Genomic DNA, 20767 nt, shown 5'->3' with positions numbered 1-20767 from the left:
TCATTAACTGACAATTACTAGTTTTTCCTCAGTCTTCTGGACTGTGCTAGTTATCATCACATTCTTTCTTCAGTGCACTCTATTACCTCTTTTGACTACTTTGTTCTCCTTAAGTAGGTAATAGCCACTGATTTTAATGCTCTAATCATGCAAATCAACTCATCAGCTTTTAGCAATACTAGTTATATCAAATTTCTTCTAATCAGTGAGAATTCTCAATTCCTCCTGCCTGTCTTCCAGCAGCACCATATAGCAACCGAAATATATATTCTTTCCACATTTGTTGACCTTGATCACAACATCCTGAGTTTGTGTTTATACCACATTTGCATTCTTATAAGGTTTTCTCTTTTATTTTTGTGTTAACAGTCTCATAGTTGCTCCAGCTAATCTCCAGTGGAGAAGATTATCACCACTTTTTTTTTTTTTTTCTGTGAGAAGTAAGCTGTAGTATTCATCATCCAACCATCTCAGGATAAATGTCTGACAAACCGAAACCTTCTCTTTCATACTAGTTATGCAAACAGCTGTCTAGTATCTTCTGCCTTTTCGGGGCTACTAGAATGACTGTAAGAAGATTATGTTGGCTTTTGTCTTCTGCCTCACTTCAAGATAATTGAAGGTTCCTAAAGTGCATAGATCCATGTGAGTGTCATGTAACTCATTTCAATGAACATCATTGAAAATACCTCCCTAATTCCTGCTGGATTCTCTGTCTTCTGGTTTCAACACTGTCATCAGTGATGACTGCTTGCCTTCCTGGGGTACCTGAGCTCTTCTGTAGCTACTTGCTTCATTAAAAAAGAATAAGAATCAAAATATTCAATAGGCTTTTGCTCTATTCTGTCAGAAAAAATGGGACAAGTTGCTGGTCACCTGACAATCTGGCACTTATAAAGGAAAGTGATGACCTCCAAAGTAAAAAAGTGTGCTACCTGTTACACTAACATATCTTTTATTACAATGCAAATTACTTCAAAAACCTTATCATTCAAGGAATGCATTCTTGTAAAAATGTGTAGTTTACTTGTGGACTAATACAAGATTGTAGTTAAGGAATTACACTTAGTAGCTGCTCTGAGGTCCCAGTCTCCCCAGTTGCTGGCACCTGATGTCCCAACCCCACTTCAGCTGCTGATGCAGAGCCCTGCACTCACACATACACACACAGGTGGGAATCCCCCAGTCCTCAGTATTTAACTCTCCCTTGGATTCACCCTGAGAGGCACAACTGGCTCCTTGGCCATTGCACCTTCACTATTGTTCACACATTCACAGGCATCACAGACACAAACACACATACCTAGGAACCTAACAAAAGGGTTAGAAAATGGATTTTGGTAAGAAGATAGGGCATGGCCAGACAAGTGTACTTATCTTGTTTACCTGCAAATGGCCCCTTCAATCCCCTTATCCTTCTATTTCTCTGTGATTGCTCCTCCCCAAACCACCCAATTTCCTTTCCTGCCTTTTTTCCTTCCTCAAATGTCCCAGTATAAGTTTCCTGCAATCACAAACTGCTCTTTACTGTGCACTCCATAACATGTCCCACACCCTCATGCAGTGACAGCCTCCACCTGCAAGGTGTTCTGAGACTCATCTTGATGGATATCACCCTGGCACATAGCTAAAGCTCATCTGGGATGCCCTAGCAGGAGTCTGGGCAAGATAACCTCCAAGTCCACAATTGTGGTTTCTTTGCCAGCTGCTGTCTTTTAGCGCTTGCTTCTGTATGTGCAGGGCAGCTTTTTACCAAATAATCTAACAGAAATGTGAGCACATGACCAAAAAAATCCATCATATCCCTCCAGTCAAAATAACTGATAATATTTTAAATAAGACCATTCTGTCAAAGGGTCTCACTGTTCAGTTCACACGACAATTGTGCTCTCCAATACAAGTAATTGGTTCCCTGAATAGCCTTCAAAAGGGAGAAGGGACACGATGATCACATCAAAAATCATGCTTTTTATCCGTGTTAAAGGACACTTGGACAGTTCTTATATATCCTTTATGAGGAACAAAGAAATAATCTCAGCAGGAACATCTTAACATCTTTTTTAATAGAAGTACTTTGAAAAGTCTTCTGGCTAATAGAATTCCCCAGAATAAATACATGAAAAATTATGGTGTCCATAACAAAAGACTTACTATTCAAAATTCTATTTATTGATTTCTTTCTGCCAACCATCCTTTGTCAGATGTGAACACACCAGCTTCATCAATTTACAAAGCACAAAATATTACTCATCTTGTACTGGGACAGCTCTGTTCTTTAATGTCCTCGGGCAGCAGTTTTCTGTCTCTCAACTTCACTGTTTTTCCTTTTCATTGACAAATCCATTTCCAAACAGGGCAATGTTGACATCTCTGTCTGATTTGACACGTTGAAATATTGTCTATTTTTTTAGTATATTTTGAAGTTATTTGCCTGTAGTCATTCTCCAAGTTTGAGACTAAGCAGGACTTAAAATGTCCTTGCTAGAAATTATCATGTCTCTGGTGCTTCTGCTTTACTGCTGATAGGAATGGCCTCCTCTTACCCTGCAGCATATGTGACATGAATCCCTACAGCACTATCCCATTTTGTGTCAGCAGAACTTTCAATAATGATGTCCTGGGTTTCTTTTGATACTTAATAAGCTTCTGAGAAACCTTCTAGTATATATTAAAAAGAGACGCTACAATAATCTGGATGTCTGAAAGAAACCTGTATAAAATGCAGAGTTTTTTTTCCCTCTGTCTAGCTATACAAACACATACACAAGTCAGCAGTTTGTGTAAGGAATGAACCATCAAGCTACAGCAGATCCTTGCCACTTTCTAACAGCTACCAATCCCTCTCACATATTCATTTCTGAAACAAACCCCTTAATCAACCTCTTTTTCAGGGCACTGTGCTCAGTGATATGAGCTAGAATGGCAAACACGTAGCAGCATAACAGACAACAGCCTACCACCTGGCATTGCAAAAGATGCTCCACTTTCAGCAGAACTCACAGGGATAGCCTGCTGTGAGGCTGTGGTACTTTGAAGAGGTAAGCAGAAAAAAAGAGTTGAGATGGCACTTGCAACTCCAGCTGAGAGAACAAATTCTGATTATGTCCCATTTTCAGAAACTGGCAAAAGTACTGTTGTCTTTATCCAGATTTGATCACTCAGGACTTGCCTTAAGAGGATCAATTATCAGTTACAGTGAGAAAGGGATGTTTCTGGCTAGTGTCTGGCTAGAAGAGAAAACTTTTCTTACTTCCTTGGGAAAATGTAGTATTCTGAGCTAATTCTAGATGAATTAGCTAAGTATTATCACCACCAGACTGCATAACCTACAACACAACAACCTTGCTTTTGAGGAACGTATCATATCAGAAACAGAGCGCTTAGTATTTTTCATATAAGTCATACAGAAGAATAAACCTCAGCACTCTTGGCTTGAAACTACAACCTTTCATTGGCATAAGAAGGGGAGAGAGGCCTAGGGAGGCACAACAGGCACATAGTTATATTGCTTTTTCTGGTATTTTCCCCCAAACCAAGTGAATTAATCACTTATATTTCCCTTTCTTCAGCATTATCCAGTATGCAGAGATAAGACATTGATACTTTTATCCAATACTACTTCCTTCACTGTCACAGTTGAGACAGCCACAATACACAGAGCATCATCATACAACTTCAGATAGCTACAACCCTTCCAAAATAACACCACACCACTTCAGAAGGCTCCAAGCATCTGCCCTTCATGTTTGTTAACCCAGCCTTTTATACCCCTCATGTCCACGCATTGCACCTCTGTGTGCCCTCTGTTCCCATTGGTGGTTGGTCAGTGCCCCTGGGCACTCCCTGTCTCATTGATTTCAGTGCTGCTCACCTGCTTTTCACAGCTGTAGCCCATTAGGGATGAGGCTTGGCTACAGCCCCACTCCCAATTACCACAAAATGTGCGCCTACACCTCAGCAGCTCTTCTTTGACACCTTATTAAAGGAAACAAATAGCATGAATCATTGCAGTAATACAACTGAGAGGGAGAGCCAGTTCTACCACCTTTTTTATAGGCTACCAGGGTATAGAGAAACAGGTAAGGTCCACCCACCAGGTTCCAAACATGATTCTACACTATTAGCAATTAATATCAGCCTAAATGGGTATGAAGCTTGTTGACCATGATGATGTAACTTTTCAGCTCAATTCACTTCAGCACCACATTGAAATTTTCTATGTAAAAGAATTATTTAATGTGCATTCTTTCAAAATCAATAATAAAGAAATGAAAATGAAGCAAGAAATAAGACACTGTCTATATTTCTGATTTGTATTTCTGAGCAGGTCCCATTCATGACACACACATAGTTTTTTCTCAGTTTATAAATAATTTTTAAAATAAATTAACAAATTATGAAACATGGAATTCAGTTCTAGCCTTGTTTAACTGTTTTTAATAGTTCTGTACTTCATGACTACTAAAAATATTATCCAAAACATCAACTCTCTGGCAAGATAGTGTCGTATCAACATTTACGTAAGTTACGAGTTCTCAAACCTGTTAATACCTCTCACAAATACTAAAATCAGGCAATAATTTGTCTGCCACAAACATCAGTTGTAATCTTCTTCAAAGTTTTACTCTATCCATTTGCATAAGTGTAAATTGGGAGTGGAAAGGATGGGGAGCCCTGAAGAGGGCCTGGGGGTGCAGGCTGGCAGCAGATCCAGTATGAGGCAGCAGTGTGTCCTGGCAGCCAACACAACAACCCACATGCTGGGATGCATCAAAGACAGCACAGAGAGTCAGAAAAGGTGAGTGTTCCACTGTATTCGGCATTGGTGCAGCCCCACCTGGAGTGCTGTGTACAGTTCTGGGCCCCATAATTTAAGAAGGATTTGAATGTCCTTGAATGTGCCCAGAGGCAAGCAACAAAGCTGGAGCAAGGGCTGGAAGTCATATCCTGTCAGGAGTAGCTGAGGATGTCAAGTTTGCCTGGTTTGGAGACAAAGAGGCTGTGAGGTGACCTCATTGATCCCTATTTTAGCTTAAGTGGAGAAGAAGGTCTTTTCCCTGGGATTGAGTGATAGGATATGGGAAGAGTTCAAAGTTGTGCTAGGGGAGGTTTAGACTGGACATTAGGAATCATTTCTTTACCATGAGTGCGGTCAAACACTGGAACAGGCTCTCTAGAGAGGTGGTCAATGTCCCAAGCCTGTCAGGATTTAGAAAACATTTGGACAACGCCCTTAATAACATTTCTTAATTTGGCCAGCCCAGAATTGTTCAGACAGTTGGACTGGACGAACATTGTAGTTCCCTTCCAATTGAAACAATTCTAATCTATTCCTATTCCAATTCCTATTTCTATTCTAATTTTAAACTGTTGCATATGGTGATTTTCAGAAAAGAAATGTTACTTGCTTCATGTTCCAAATGAATAGACATTTTTATTTGGTTTACTTTATTTTTCGTTTTCCTCTGATAAAGAGCTGGCAAATATGTTAATGCAAATTCATGAAACATGACACACAGAGCATTTGTCTTGAAATTATGCAAGCATCAATCAGATTCGACATATGACCAAGGTACAGAAACATGATGGCTAAAGAAGACTCCCAAAATACTTCTATAAATAAATATTGGGAAATCTTTTTAAAATATCTAAGATGCTTTCTAAGTTCAGGCTTCTTGTTGGATCTAACAGTATAAAATTTCTATTAGGTCATGATGTATTTATTTTAAAAAACAAATAAAAAGCTTTTCTGCAACAAAAGGCACTTTTTTTCTTTTCTGAAAGAAAATAAATCAAAATTATAATGTTCTCCTTACTCAACTGCTATATATGTAAAGTCATTCAGGATTAATTCTATAAGCATTAATTAAAATTGTAGTGGTGGGGATTACTAGGAAATTTGTAACTGTTTAAACTTAGGCTCAGCAACTGAAAGAAATAAAAAAGAAAACAAAAAAGACTTGTCCACTACCACTCAAGAATTCTGTCAAATTATGATAATGTGTTTCTATACCCTTTATCCATACTGTGAAGCAAGCAGTCCTCTTGAACTTCTAAATACACTTAAGAAATAACAAATAATAAATGGAGACTAACAAGAAACATGTTTTCTATTCTAGCTACATAGATATTCACCAGCACAGAAGTATCAGACTGCTTAATTAATTTGAAAAATCATGTACCAAATTTAAGACTGCTTTGAAAACTCACTGTGCTAAAGAAAAGCAAGTGGGGGTTAAATCCAGGTACATTCATGTCCAGTAGAAGATAACATAAATAGATTGAAGTCAGACAGCAATGCATAAGAACCAGTAATAATGGAGATGATATATCCGCTTCATGTAGCCTGCATGACATTATAAAAGGCTCAGGTCTCAAGGAACAAATTTGAATGATGAATTTTTATGCAACGGTAGATACCTATTTTCTTATTCATATCTTCTTCAGACATATGATACACTGTGTATTCAGTTTTAAGAACTTGCAGACTACTCACAGTGTCTGTGCAGCTGTATTGTATGGCCCAATTTTGGTAGTGACGGGGGGAGTACAGGGTTAGGCTTCTGTGAGAAGCTGCCAGAAGCTTCCCCTGTGTCTGACAGATCCAGTGCCAACCAACTCCAAGATGGACCCACCAGTGGCCAAGGCTGAGCTTGTCAGTGTTGATGGTAGCATCTCTGTGCTAAAAGATTTAAGAAGACAAAAAGAAAAACCAAAAAAAACAAACTGAGCAAGAGCAACTGCACCTGGAGAGAGGACTGAGAACATAAAGGAAAAAGCTCTGAAGATGCCAACATCAGTGAAGAAGGAGGGGGAGGAGGTGCTCCACGCACTGGAGCAGTGATTGCCTGACAGCCCATGATGCAGACTGTGGTGAAACCAGCAATCCCCCTGCAACCCAAAAAGCTCCACAGTGGAGATCCACAGCACAAGGAGGAACCCACAGCAGAGTAAGTGGATGTCCAAAGGAGCCTGTGACCCTGTGGGAAGCCCACGTTGGAGCAGATTTGCTGGAAGGACTTGTGGTCTCATTGAGGGTCCCACACTGGAGCAGTGTGGAGGGCACACATGCTGGAGGATTTAACGAAGAACTGCAGCCCTTGGAAAGCCTCACCTTGGAGAAGTTTATGGAGCACTGTCTCCTGTGGGAGGGACCCCATGATGGAGCAGGTGATGGGTGTGAGGAACCCAACCCCAGAGAAGGAAGGAGCGGCAGAGACAACGTGTGATGAACAGGCTGCAGCTCACATTCCCTGCTCCCCTGCACAACTGGCAGGAGCAGGGAATCAAGTTCAGCTCAGAAAGAAGGCAGCAGTGAGGGAAAGGTGTTTTTAGGATTTGGTTTTATAGCTCATTATTCTACTCTGATTTTGATTGATAATAAGTTGAACTAATTTTTCCCCAAGTTGAGTTTGATTTGCCTGTGACAGTAATTGCTGAGTGATCTCTCCCTGTCCTTATCTCAAGCGACAATCCTTGTGTTAGATTTCCTCTGCCCTGCCCAGCCAAGAAGAGGACTGTTAGGGTGGCTTCAATGGGCACCTGATACCAAGGCAAGGTCAGTGCCTCTGCCCAGTGACTTTTAAATGAAGTATTAAAATCTATGTGAACAAGATGACTGTAAAGAATTACAGCTCATTTGAATAACAGCACCTCCAACGCACTGACTTTTGCTAGCATTGCAGTTGCAGCAGGCATGATATGATTACTTTGTAATCATGGGCAATAGAGATTCAGAATGTTTTCTGAGGAACCTGCATTATTGTCACATAATAACATTGATTTAAGATTTTTCTCCCAGTGTTGGTAACAGTGACATCTGCAGAGAGCAGTTAGTTTTGAATGCTTGATACTCTCATCATAGCAAAGATTAATACTGATAAAAGGACGTCTGCCAGGTTCATTTTACAGTCTCAACAGCAAATGAATTTGTTGGGGTTTTTTTTGTTAGACGGTGAATTTAATACATTTTCCATTGTCAAAGTACAGACAAGGTTATTTTAATTACTAATCTATTTCTTTTCTGAATCTGAAGTACTCTTCAAGTAACTAAAATTCATGATTCACATATTAGCATTAATTTTTAGTTGTTACAAAGAAACAAAAAGAGTCAATTCAAGAGTCCATTAATTATAATGCATTTGCAGACAATAATTCAAGACAATAATACCAGCTAGCAGTACTCAGTGACCATAAACTGGGATTGGGTCTTGTGAGTACCCATTGTTCTCCAGGTGAACAGCACTGCTTTGACTCCAAATGCAATTACTGCTTGGTTAACAAACACGTGAAGTGAGGCATAAAGTGGTGAATTAACTCCTGTAAATTTCCAGGGTGTATTGCAAACTCAAGATCAGATACGTTTCTTGCTTCTCAGATTCTACAATATTGAGCCTACTTGGCTGAAACCTTTCCTCTCAAATTTGAACTTCTCACGTGGCTATGCCAGAAGGATTTAATGCAAAAGATGGAGAAAGACTATTTACACCTTTTTATTGGACATACAAGAAGCATAGCAGTCAAACAAAGGACAAGACAGTGAACAGTAGATTTAGATAGTAATGAATATTGATATGCTGCCAAAAATGCGGTACAACACGTAAGAGAATAAGCAAAGGATTATTTAAGATGTGGACATCAAACGTCATATATCTTCAAAAAAAAATAAATTGTACATACTGAAGAAAATGAGAACATTTTTTCCTGAGGCACATATTAACATGTTACGTTATGACACCACAATGTCTGGCATTTCTAGTCCACCAAATATCTAGCAGATAGTATCTTTATTGAAAAGCATCACATTACACAGATATAGAGCGTGTATATACATATATATATGTAACATATACAACTGAGGACATAGGCCACTAACATAGGAGCACAGAGTCTTCTGAGGAGAGGCTGAGGGAGCAGGGGCTGTTGAGCCTGAAGAAAAGGAGGTTTGGGAGAAATCTTACTGCTCTCTATGACTGCCTGAAGGGAGGGTGTAGCCAGGTGGGGATTAGCTTCTTCTCCCAGGCAACCAGTGACAGGACAAGAGGACAGTCTTAAACTGTGCCAGGGAAGGTTTAGTTTGGACGTTAGGAAATATTTCTACGCAGAAACGGTGATGAGACACTGGAATGGGCTGGTCAGGGAAGAGTCACTGTCCATGGAGGCTCTCAAGTCTGGACATGTCACTTGGCGGCACGGTTTAGGTTACAAGTTGGTTGGTGTTAGGTCATAGGTTGAACTCGGTACAGATTACATCTTTATCAACGTAGTTCATTCCGTGTTTCTGTGAAACACTGCTGGGAGCTGCCCCCAAGGCATATTCCACGCCGGGCAAAACTGGGGCGGACGACACGCGGTTTGTCTGCACGGAGAACCCGGCCTGTAGCCGACGCAGGCCTGAGCGCGGAGACCCGGGCGCCGGGAGCACCGGGACAGCCCCGCCGGGAGCACCGGGACAGCCCCGCCGCAGACACCGGGACAGCCCCGCCGGGAGCACCGGGACAGCCCTGCCGGGAGCACCGGGACAGCCCCGCCGCAGACACCGGGACAGCCCCGCCGCAGACACCGGGACAGCCCCGCGCTGGCACCGGAGCCCCGCGGGCCGCGCCGGACACGGCCCCGCCCGCTCGCCGTACGGCAGTGTCGCACGGCGCCGGCTGTTGGCGGCAGCGGAACCGGCGGGCCGTAAGGCAGGTGCGCGGCGGGCGGGGGTCGGGCGGGCGCGGCGTGGGGGCCGCCGGGGAGGCCCCGCGGCGGGCGCTGCTCGGCGCCGCCGCCCGTGCGGAGCCGCGGCCCGGCACCCCGGGGGGCAGCGGGACCGCCGGGACCGGCCTGCCCGGGCGCGGAGGGGCGTTCCGCCGCCGCTGCGCGGGTCTCCTCCCGCAGCCCCCGGGACGGCGGCGCCGCTGCGCTGCCGCGGGGTTCGGGGCAGGCGGGCCGCGGGGTTCGGGGCAGGCGGGCCGCTGGCCGGTGCCACGCGGTGCCTCCGGCGGGCAGGGCAGGCAGCGTGCCCGGGGCTGGCAGCGGGGCCGGGGCTGGCGGAGCGCTCGCCATGCTGCAGCCCCGGCGCGCACGGCGGCGGGTGATGCAAGGCCGCTCCCGAAGGCCCGGGCGCCGTGTGCTCGCCCCTGCCTTCCGCGCTGTGCTTCTCGGAACGGCTTTGCTGACGGGAGTGGTCAAGTGGGAAACGCTCCGCTGTCGAATGTGCTTTCAGTACTTACCTCTGGTATTAATAAATGTGGAGAACGAGAAGTGAAGAATGAAAAAAGCATGTGGTCACATAGTGTTTTTTCCTTTGGGTACTGCTTCATTTTAGTTAGTCAATTTAGTTAAAACTGACAGCTTTGCTCATAAAACAATTGACGGTCTTGTAGCAACCTACAGCTTACACTTCAGGTGCTTCAGGAGTGTGTATCATGTTGGAATTCAAATAATACCTTTGCTTAAAGCCTTCTATGAGTTCTGAATGTAGGTTTTGTTGTTGTTCTTAAAATACTAACATTGGTGTAGACCCTTTTAGTCTTATGGCTTTTTAAACAATTGACCGTAAGGTAATTCTGTTGAAGTGAAGCCAGCAAATGTAATTTCTGCAGAGAAGAAATCTAATAGTCACGCTTAGTTACTTTCCAGAAGATAGACTTCAGTCTAGCCAATGACTAGAAAAAATATTGGAAGTTTCAGAGGCAGTGCAGCAAGAGTTATGTATGTCCACATGGTAGGTTGCAGAGCTAAGTTTTTAGGAGGAAGAAAACCAAGCCAGCCGTCAGGTCAGATGCAAACTGTCTTTCATCTAAAGATGGCACTGATGATAACAGTGAGGCGGTGTGTCTGATTAACACATGCTGCTTTTGAGTAGATGCCGTAGTAAAATTATTTCCTTTGGATCTGACTTGCTTCTGGCCAGAGGAGAGTAAACTTGCATCATCTTGGAATTACATGTGTAGATATTTGGGGGAACTCTCGTCACATTTATATGGACCAACTCCCATATAGGGCCTTCATGCATTGTATAAAGGCCTGTATATACTATTGTATATATAGTTTACATGTTAGATCTCAGTTTTCTCTAAAAGCTGGCTTGGCCTTTGGAAGAGGTTAGGTCACGACTTCCACTGAATCAGAGAGAAGGCAAGAAATTGCCAAACGACTGTTTTATTCTGACAGTTCTGTGTTTACAGAACTTGCTTTGAAGCTAAACCTGAAGCTCTTGGAGCAGTTCTGGTGGAAGGCTCTGAAGATGATTAAAAGACTGAAACATCTCTTAAGAAGAGTGGCTGGGAGAGTTGGGCCTGTTCAACATCAAGAAGAGATAAGTGAGAGGAGACCTCATAAACTGTCTGAAGACAGAATGTCAAGAGGATGGATCAAGGCTCTTTTTGGTGGTGCCAAGCACTAGGACAAGAGACAATGGGGAGATGTTCATGCACAGGAAGTTCTGCTGCTACATAAGGAAGAACTTCACTGTGTAGATGACTGACCACTGGAACAAGTTGCCCTGAGAGGTTGTGGAGTCTCCTTTGTTGGAGATACTCAAGAACTGCGCTGTGCCTTGTGGTTTAGGATGGGCCTGCTTCAGCAGAGAGGTTGAACTAGATGATCCGCTGTGGTCCCTTTCAGCCTTACTCATCCTGTGGCTATGTGATCAATATGACTGTAATTTGGCCTCTAAAGTAGTTGCAGTCCCTTGCTTCTCAGTGTAATTTTCAGATTTTTATTGTGTAGTGTTAGTTCTGTTTTCAAGAAGAACATTTATAGTTGAAAAATAATTTTTAAAGAGTTAATGGAAAACTCATCCTGCATAAAAGGCCGATGTATATTTCTGCAGGTCCTGTTTACCTACAGTGCTTTCTCTGAAAAAGTTATCCTTTATAAATACTAAACTGAGCTCAGGCTGATCCATGTTATTCTTGCATGTTTCATTCTTCTGTTACAGGAGCTAGTTACAAGTAGTTACATGAGCTGCTAATGTGGTGTGGAGCTGGTTGGGGGAAGGAAAGACACATGTTGTCTTTCTCTGGTTAGTTAAAAAGTTAAGTTTATTTGGAAGCTGTTAAAGGTGGGATTAATTCTAGGTCATATGGGTGTTTTGAGTGCTGAATAGGTTTCTTTTCTCCCTCCTACAAAATTTCCCCATAGAAAATTGAAGTCCTCATTACTCTAAATAACAGCTTACTGTTTTCCTGGTAAATTGTTTGTAGTAACAATTGTTGAAGTTGTGTTAGCACTTTCTAGCCTACACATTTTCTTAAACTGAATTATGCTTTAATGTTTGAAGAGAGGACTGAGACCAAAATCTACTCTCTAGTTCAGATAAACTTACCTAATCAAAAGCAATTTAGCAAATTATCTATGATGTGTAGCTGGATGTTAGAAATGTAACAGTTGATGTCTGAACGAAAAAGAGAAAGAAACAAGGCTGGGACCCAGAAACAGATTGAGAGACATTAGACTCCTAAATCCCAAATTGTAATCCTCAGAATCTCTGTTGTCATTTCACCCTGTAGCTCTGTTTTCAAAGATGTTTGTCTAGTGTCTCTCTCCTGTATCAGCCAGTAGGAGGTGCTTAGGTGATCTACTGAAAAAAAAGGGAAGACAAATCCAATTATACCTTCACTTTCATATGATCTTTAGTAATCCATTATTTAAATGACTGATTATTACAGCCTTCTAAGATGTTGAATATCAAGGTATTTGATGTCCATTGATTCATCTAGGCATACCTGAACTTTTAGTCTTTTTGGCATTTTGTGGCAATGAATTCCCAAATTCAATTATGTTCTTTGCAGGAAAGGCATTCTACTTGGTATTATTCTCACCTTAAACCATTAAGTTTTGTCATGTACCTCCATATTCTTACATTATGAGCAATAGTCAGTCATTGTGTATTTACCCCTTCTTGCTTTTTAAATACCTCATCACATCACAGAAAGGAGCAATTTTGTGTTTATTGCAAGCAAAACCCATAAGAAAATGCAGTCAGGGCATTCTTTATGCTCATCTCACTCTGAGGAATTTGATCGCCTCTGTTTGAGCAATGCCAATGTGAGCACATTCCTATACCGGGTTTAGGAGTTAAATTTCATCACAGTAGAAGTGCTTGAGATTTGTGGCTAAAACAATGTTGATAGCACAGCAATGTTTTGGCTGCTCCTGGCCTGAACAACATCAAAGCTTTCTTCCACCCTCCCTGCCCAGCAAGTAGGCAAGGGGGTGGGCAAGAGGCTGTGTAGGGACACAGCTTGGACAGTAGACCCAGACTGGCCAGTGGGATGTGCTGTACTGTGTATGCTCAGAAATAAAAACAGAGGTAGAGGAAAAAGAAAGGGATGATTTTTTCCTTTTGGGATGTCTGGTTTTTGGAGGTTAGTAAACTGGAGCTTGTAGCATTGGTCACCCTGTGGGATGTGGCGAGCATTTCTTTCCTTCAGTTGGGGGGTATTTTTCTTTTTCTTCATCTGTTAACGGTATCTCAACCCTGTAAGTTTTTTTTTTCTTTTCTTCTTCCTGTTTTCTCCCCTGTCCCACTGTGGGGGGTGAGCAAGCAGCAGCATGACTGCTGGCCAGGGTCAAGCCATTCCCAACACTGCACAAACACCTAAAAATGTGGTTGAAGGAAGCAATAGCAATAGCAGCACCCTATGGTTCTGTGGTAATGGTGCTCACTGAGTTTACCAGTGTTGTGAAAGATCCCTATTCTGGGTGTTTCTTGAGCTTATTCTAGATAAAGATACTCCTCTTGAAGTTGTACACGAGTGTGTATAGTTCGAGGAAAATCCATGAGACTGGACTGAAGCTAAGAAAGAGTTAGTCTTCAGTAGCCATGTGGACTGTTTGAGTATTGCAGAAAGGGCAGTTGGTGTTCTGAGTCTTCTATTGACTACAAAAACATGTGGACTAGAGTTTGGTGGCCAACCTGTTACTGAGTGCAGCTATGAGATGCAAAATAAAACTCTTGTTCTTTTTCTGTCTTGTTAAATCAACTGGGTGCTAGAGAAAAAATAACTTAAAAGGAAGGTGCAGAATGTTTTACCTAGTTGTTATTTTAGGAATAGAAAAGTTGCTGGCTCTCCCCTTTCATTATATGCAGAACTTATGGGTATAAATTATACACTTCCCTAGACTTTACTGTCATTTGTTCTAGATCATGAGTTTACTCTGAGCCATCTTTTTTGCCCAAAGGCATGTTGGATGTTTAGCCTAAAAAATAGACTGAATCTGATATTACTGGCCTAAATCTTAAGCATAAATAGGTCTTAAAGCAAGAATAGATCACTGTGGAATGATAGGTTGGTTATTGAAGCATTTGTCAGGTGAATTGTAGAGCAAATATCAGTTTTTCAGTTGTAAACTGCCTTCTGAGCGTTGTCAGAATAAGTAGATGACTTTGTATAGTTGTGACTTCCTTGCCTACATTCTGTAAACCATACAGCCATTTAAACAACTGCACCTTTCTTTGAAACTGGCGAGGATTGCTGAACTGTGTCACTTAGTGAGTTTCTATTTGGAAACGGGATTCTGATGAATTTGTTCAAGAAATAGGAAGGCATTAGTCTTAGCTGCTTCTCTAGGGGGGAGCAAGCGTTCAAAAAATGAGTAGACATGGCACTTCATTATACAGTTTAGTGAGCATGGTGGTATTTGGTCAAAGGTTGGACTTGATGATCCTGGAAGTATTTCCAACCTTAATGATTCCATTATTCTAATGTGTCTTCTCGTTGAAAGATTTGGGAAGAGTAAAAAGAATCTCCAAAAGTAGTTTCTTCCATTTTGTATAAGAAATTTCTTATTTGGCTACTGGCTGGGGTGAGTTGATCCCAGCAAGCAGCCAAATGCCCCCCCTTGCCTCTCACTCACTCCCGGGATGGAAATAGCTGACATTTAACAGTTTCTTGGGGAGACAAACCGCATAAGTGTGGATGTGTGTCTTTGCTCCCCATGCCCCTTGCTTCTCCTTTCCCAGAGCTTTTACTGCTTAGCGTGACATCATATGGTACACATCTATGTTGCTTCCAAAACATGAATGTAAATAAAATGCTTGGTTGTATAATTTTCGTGTTAGGGTAGCATTTTTGTTTCTGGGGCATCTTTGAAAGTTGATTCTATAAGTCTGAACAGACAGCCTATGTGCCATGCTAAATACTCATAATAATTGTTCAAAGGCTTTTAACTGTTCATTAGGAGATTCTTGTGTAATATGTAAGTATGCATTAGCTTACAGTACAATTATTTAAAATGTTTTAAGAAATTTTACAAACATTCTAGTAGAATATGAGTGACTTAAGTAATGCAACCACAGCTGGAAAAATCCTGTTTTAACCTCCTCAAATCACTAGAGACATAATGGGGCTATTTTCCTTTTTATTATATCTGCCAGGAATAATATCATGCCTCAATTAATGTTCCCCTCATTTTCTTATGTGATAAGCTGGCACGTTTGCAAGCTCTGAAAAGATGGTTTGGGATTTTCTCACTGTAGGAAATTGTACAGGTGTTCTTCTCAAAATATCCTCTTGCATATATATGGCCAGCATTATAGAGAGCCCAGGAAGGATCGGCAGCATTTTTTAGTTTTGATTCTAATTTGCACTTGTACCATTGCAGCACTGCCTTTTTTTTAAGTTCTAATTCTAAACTGCAGTAATGATAAATTATCAATTAGAAAGCTGTTACTTGCTTGTCATCAAATAGCTGATATGCTGTTTGAAGTGCCTGTGTGGCATGTGAGCTCTGAAGACAAGGGATCCTGCCTTTAATAATATTACTTTATGTGACTATGTATCTATCCAATAGTTGAGTCTTGCTTAAATGTATTTTTAATTAACTTTTTTGTTGTTATTGTTGTAGAGGAGTCTCTGCCTTGAATTTAGTCATGTTTTCAAGCTGTAGGGGTATACTTATAATGCAAGGAAGACCTTGAATTAATTTTTTTTGGCATAAATTTTTAGGCTGAAATTTTGACATTTTCACCCCTATACCCTACCAATGTTAAGTAATATTTAAGTTAAATCAAGTGGACAGTGGTCTGGCTTGGGACAGCTTATTGTGTGTCTGTTACAACCTTTGGTTTCTTTACAACTCTCTTCATGGAGGAGGAGGTGGTGTTGCCTCCAGGCAGTAGGAGGAAGTTCTGAAGGGGAAGACATCCCCAAAAGGCTGGTGTGAATTGGACTGAACAGCTTGTCTTGATGGGTTGACTTTTGGGAGTCTCTATGCATCTTCACTACATTTCAATATTTGATCACATTAGGTCAGTGCGCTGCCTTGTGAATGTGCCTCTGCTTTTCTGATAGGAAATACCAACTTGTAACTTTTTAACCACTGAGCTGGACTGAACCTTCAGTGTGCTGTGACAAGGATCCAATAAGGACAAAAGGACTGCTAGGCCATGAGTGGTTCATTTATATGGACATACCTTTGGAAAAGTTTTTATATATACTGACAGATTTTTAGGAGAAGTGTTAGAAAGACTGAGGGGTAGTGTATTCAGAGTTAAAACACTTTTTAGAAGAATTATGGATAAAATACACAGCTTTCAAGTTCCAGTTCCTATGTATTATTGGAAAGATACTAACTAGAGAGTTTTCTGTCATGGCTTTCTTACTCCTTCCCATCTCAAAAATTATGACAGTTATCAAACAACATACTGAATGATGGAAAAAGCATAAATGACATATTTTAGAAAATACCAAAAACATGATATAAAACTTAAATTAATGCAATAAATTCAAATATTGCAAAACATAGCAAACAATTAAAATTGCACAATACACTTGCATTATTCTAATTAAATTGATGCATTTGTGTGGACAATGACATCTGGTTCTTATTTTATGTAGTGAGTAATTTTCTACATGTTTCTGTATTATTTACTGTAACCGTTGGTAAAAAGTCTGACTCAAAAGCTGCTGGAAATAGGATGACTTTATTTATAGCTGATAGTATGGGAAACATTTTGTTTTGTGATAGCCAAAGTTGGCCAGAATCTGTGTTTCTTTTGAAGGCCATTTCCATATGTTTAGTACATGACAATTAAATTAATTTTCTTGTCTGTGACTAAAAGGGCTGTAGAATCTACAGCTTCTTACTTAACTGGTCTAAAACTCTGCATATTTCTGTTCTGAAAAATAATTCTGTAGTTTAGGTACTTGCAGGTTTTCTGTTTCAGATTGACAGCATTACCATTATTAATACCAGTTGTATTGATAAAATTGCTTAACACAAAAAAATGTATTATTTTCTCTAAATGAGAAATCCTCCTTCAGTGCTTATGTCGAATAATTGTTCTGTAAGATTAAATGTGAATCTTGGCATAAGTTGCACTGTGCTTACACAGCTACTGTGCATTATCTGCAAGATGCAAAGACTTTATTAGCTATAATTAATTACTAAAGAAATCCTCAAGAAGGAATCTCAATGTTTAGCAAGACAATTACTTCAGAACTGACATCCTGTTTTTGCAGGTAGTAGGAACATTGCTAATGACTTTGCTGTAAAGAAAGTGAATGACTTAGTGGTTTATAAGAAGTAAGACAACAATCCTACTCATACCACCACTCTTTTTTGATTTGAGTAATAATGTACAGGCAGGGTCTTAAGGATTAGTGTACCTGGCTTAGTCTTTTATTGCATTGCATTTGATATCCTTTGTAAATGCTGAAATAGGTTCTGTTTTTCTCAAAAGGAGTGTTTAGTGTTTCCTTCAGAAACATTTGGGAGAATGCTCCAGATACAAAATGATCCAATACCCACCTTGAGGCTTATTGAAACCTTATTTTGAAGGAAATCAGCATTAATTATGAAGGGTAATATGGTGTTGAGTGGCTAATAAGCATCCATTTATTTAGAACTGGGGGATAATTCAGTATTTGAGGCATTTGTTTAGTAGTCTATAAATATTGTGATTTGAGTGCTTGAACACATCTTTGTGAGGCTTAAAAACCTTGTAATGGCCAGTAGTTCACACTTGTATGCACTTGCTGTTCACTACAGGAGCATGTTACAGAGACTTTTTTTGCTACCATCTGAGCAAGTTCTCCAGTGTGCTCTCTGCCCAGCAGTTATGCAGTTGTATATTATACATGTATTGTGATAGCACTTATATTTGCTGAAGTGCTTCCCACATCCTCACAGCCATCCTCAGTGAGATGCAATGTGTGTTACTTAGCTGTTATTAACTCAAAGGTTTTTCTTTCTCTCACTTATCTATTTTTTTTTCATCCTGCCTTTCCTTCCTTTGACCACCTACATCCCTATTTACTTTCCATACATCTCTTCCTTTAGTCACAGGCCTTTCTGGAACAGAGTAAGATGAAACCCCTGAGGTTGTTTTGAACCTCTGTTGATGGCACAGTGTGTAACAGAGGCACACCTATTAAACTTAAAGCAAAACTAAACAAAATGACACCTCCAACCATCCCTATCTTGTATTTGTGGCTTATGCCTAGTGTTTAAATGAACATATATGTCACATATGTTGAAGCTGGAAATTTGCATGTAGTAGGTCTCTCCATGTGTAAGGCAAGTCTTGAAGTTTCTGTTGCTTGGGATACAGTTTATCTCTCACTGCAGGAAACTTAAAAGTTAAGGCCATGAGGTGTAGAACTACAGACATTTTTTGTTTTAACAACTGAATTACATGTTATGTTCTTGGAAAAGAAAGATGAGTTATTCTCAAGAAAGGCTTGTTTTAATTTTTTTTTCTTTTTTAACAACAGCCATCCTCAGTAAATATCTCAAAGTACATGTAAAATGTAAAATGAACACATTGAGCCAAGCCACATGTTTGGCATCATCCCAGAACAGCATCAGGCATAATCACAGGAAATGGTTCTCCAGCTGATGCAAGCAGGCACAGTGCTAGGCAGCTGGTGATCACATGTGCATGGCTAAGATTATGAAAAAATGTGGAAAGGGTTAATACTGTATTAAATGAATGACTTGTAATTCCATTATTTGATTTTCTAGGGTTTTTTGTTTGTTTAGTGACTTCTGTAATTAAGATGCTGAAATTGTCTTTTATGTGAACAATGGCACATAGAGGTGCTGTTATGCCTCCTTGTTATGCTGAGGCACTTGTCTGAATTTTGGTATTCGCTGAGGTGAATGTTGTGTGTCAGGAAGCCACTGTTTCTTCCTGAGTACATATTCCTTGATCTTGCTGTTTCCCTTTTAAAGATTGACCCAGTCTTGACTGGAGATCAGTAATATTTGACCCAGACAACTTGGGAGAATTCCAGGGTGATGTCTGGGCCTTTTGTAGGAAGTGAGATGTCTGAAAGCGTACAGTTGGTACTACATCGGGCAGCACTGTTTGTAAAGGTGCAAAATACAAAGTCTGGAAATACTATTGTTTTAGTGTTATGCTTTCACCTGCTATTTCTGATTTTTGTCCCAGATATTATTAAACCACTGTTATCCCTGGGTAACAACTTTGATGTTAGGTGTGTATTTGTACTATAGGCATCAAACATGCTTGGATAAGAAATTTTATTGAATATAATAAAAATGTTCTCAGAGGTCCAAAATAGCTTTTTCATCTAATGGTTTAATTTTTTTCTTTAAAGTGTTTTCTCTGAAATATTTTTCCTTTTTGTTTGGGGTTTTTTAAATACTGAGTTTTATTTGTAAATCAAATATTGAGTTTACCTTTGTGTTAATGAAGCTGTTGAAGTTAATTGTAGCCATTCTAAAATGTGTTCATATCAGTAAAATTTAATGTTTTGGGATCTATTTTTAGTCTTACACAGTAGTGTAAAGTAAAATATTGTATGTGTTGATAAATGGTCTCACTGTTTGAATTATGTATTTAAAATGTAAAAAAAGTTACTTCAGTGTCCCTTTAGCTTTTGTATAGCCTTGTGGGTGGGATATCTTTTGCCCTTTCAGTTTCTTTTTCATTTGAAATGTTTCCACTTTTTCAAGTGAAAGAGAAAATGCCGTTTGAAATACTTTGTGGTCAATAGCAACCTGCTATTCACTGCCAATGTCTAAAGCCTCTTTTTCTTTATAATGTTCTTTGATTAGATTAGTTACTTGTAATAACTTCTTTATGTTTTATAAATTGCAGGTTTACATAGACAGCAAGAAACTTATTAATAGCTGGAAGAATTATAGGTAATATAGGTAAAATCTGGGAACATGGCTTAATATTCCTTAAATACTTTAAACAGAATCACTGCTGTGAAGTCTTAAAGGACAAATAAAAAGTAAAATATTATAGACTACAGAAGCTGGTACTTTAGGATCGTGTAACTGTGGATTTTACCTGTGATTTTTAGCTGTGTTAATGCTATGTTATTCCATCCTTTGTAAGGAAGGAAACATTACTGTTCAACTGGAACATTGACATGCCTGATCTGAGTATTCACCTTCTCTTAGCCCTATTGGGCAGCTGGTTTGATCTGTTAGAGAGCATAGGAATTCAGTAAATTTCAAAAGGAGGTGTCTTTTACAGTAATCTCTTCAATATTTCAGTGAAGAAGAGAGAGAAATGGTTCTGTTATTTGCTTGTCTTAGAAACATAAGAAGGCCAGGACTTGGATGAAAACCTAAGTAGCTGGTGAAAATACAAAGTGGAAAACTTCTATAGTAATTTTTGTTACCTTTGTGTTATTGCTGAATTTTTTTTCCATGTTTCACTTTAATGAGTAAAAACCTGCTGAGATTATGATTCATGTTTACTTTCAAACAATAAACTTTGAATTGTTGCTTACCTGAACTCTGAGTATAATATGTCTTTATGTTTTACTTTCTCCTATAAAAAGTTTCAGTG

General features: G+C 40.1%; 1 protein-coding gene across 2 annotated transcripts in view; it reads left to right on the top strand.

Moving 5' to 3' along the window:
• The first annotated feature begins 9284 nt into the window (after window positions 1–9284).
• The window catches only part of ASCC3 (activating signal cointegrator 1 complex subunit 3), a 251099-nt gene continuing 239616 nt past the window's right edge, over window positions 9285–20767 (top strand). The window contains exon 1 of one of the 2 annotated variants that reach the window (XM_064412794.1): window positions 9285–9690. The gene's annotated coding sequence lies outside the window, so the exon portion shown is untranslated. The remainder of the gene's footprint in view (window positions 9691–20767) is intronic. The other variant, XM_064412795.1, reaches the window with a different exon arrangement.

The sequence above is a fragment of the Passer domesticus genome, chromosome 3 (assembly GCF_036417665.1).
Source record: "Passer domesticus isolate bPasDom1 chromosome 3, bPasDom1.hap1, whole genome shotgun sequence".
NCBI lineage: Eukaryota > Metazoa > Chordata > Aves > Passeriformes > Passeridae > Passer > Passer domesticus.
Note: the sequence above shows the minus strand (reverse complement) of the source record. Positions and strands in the feature narration are given on the sequence as shown.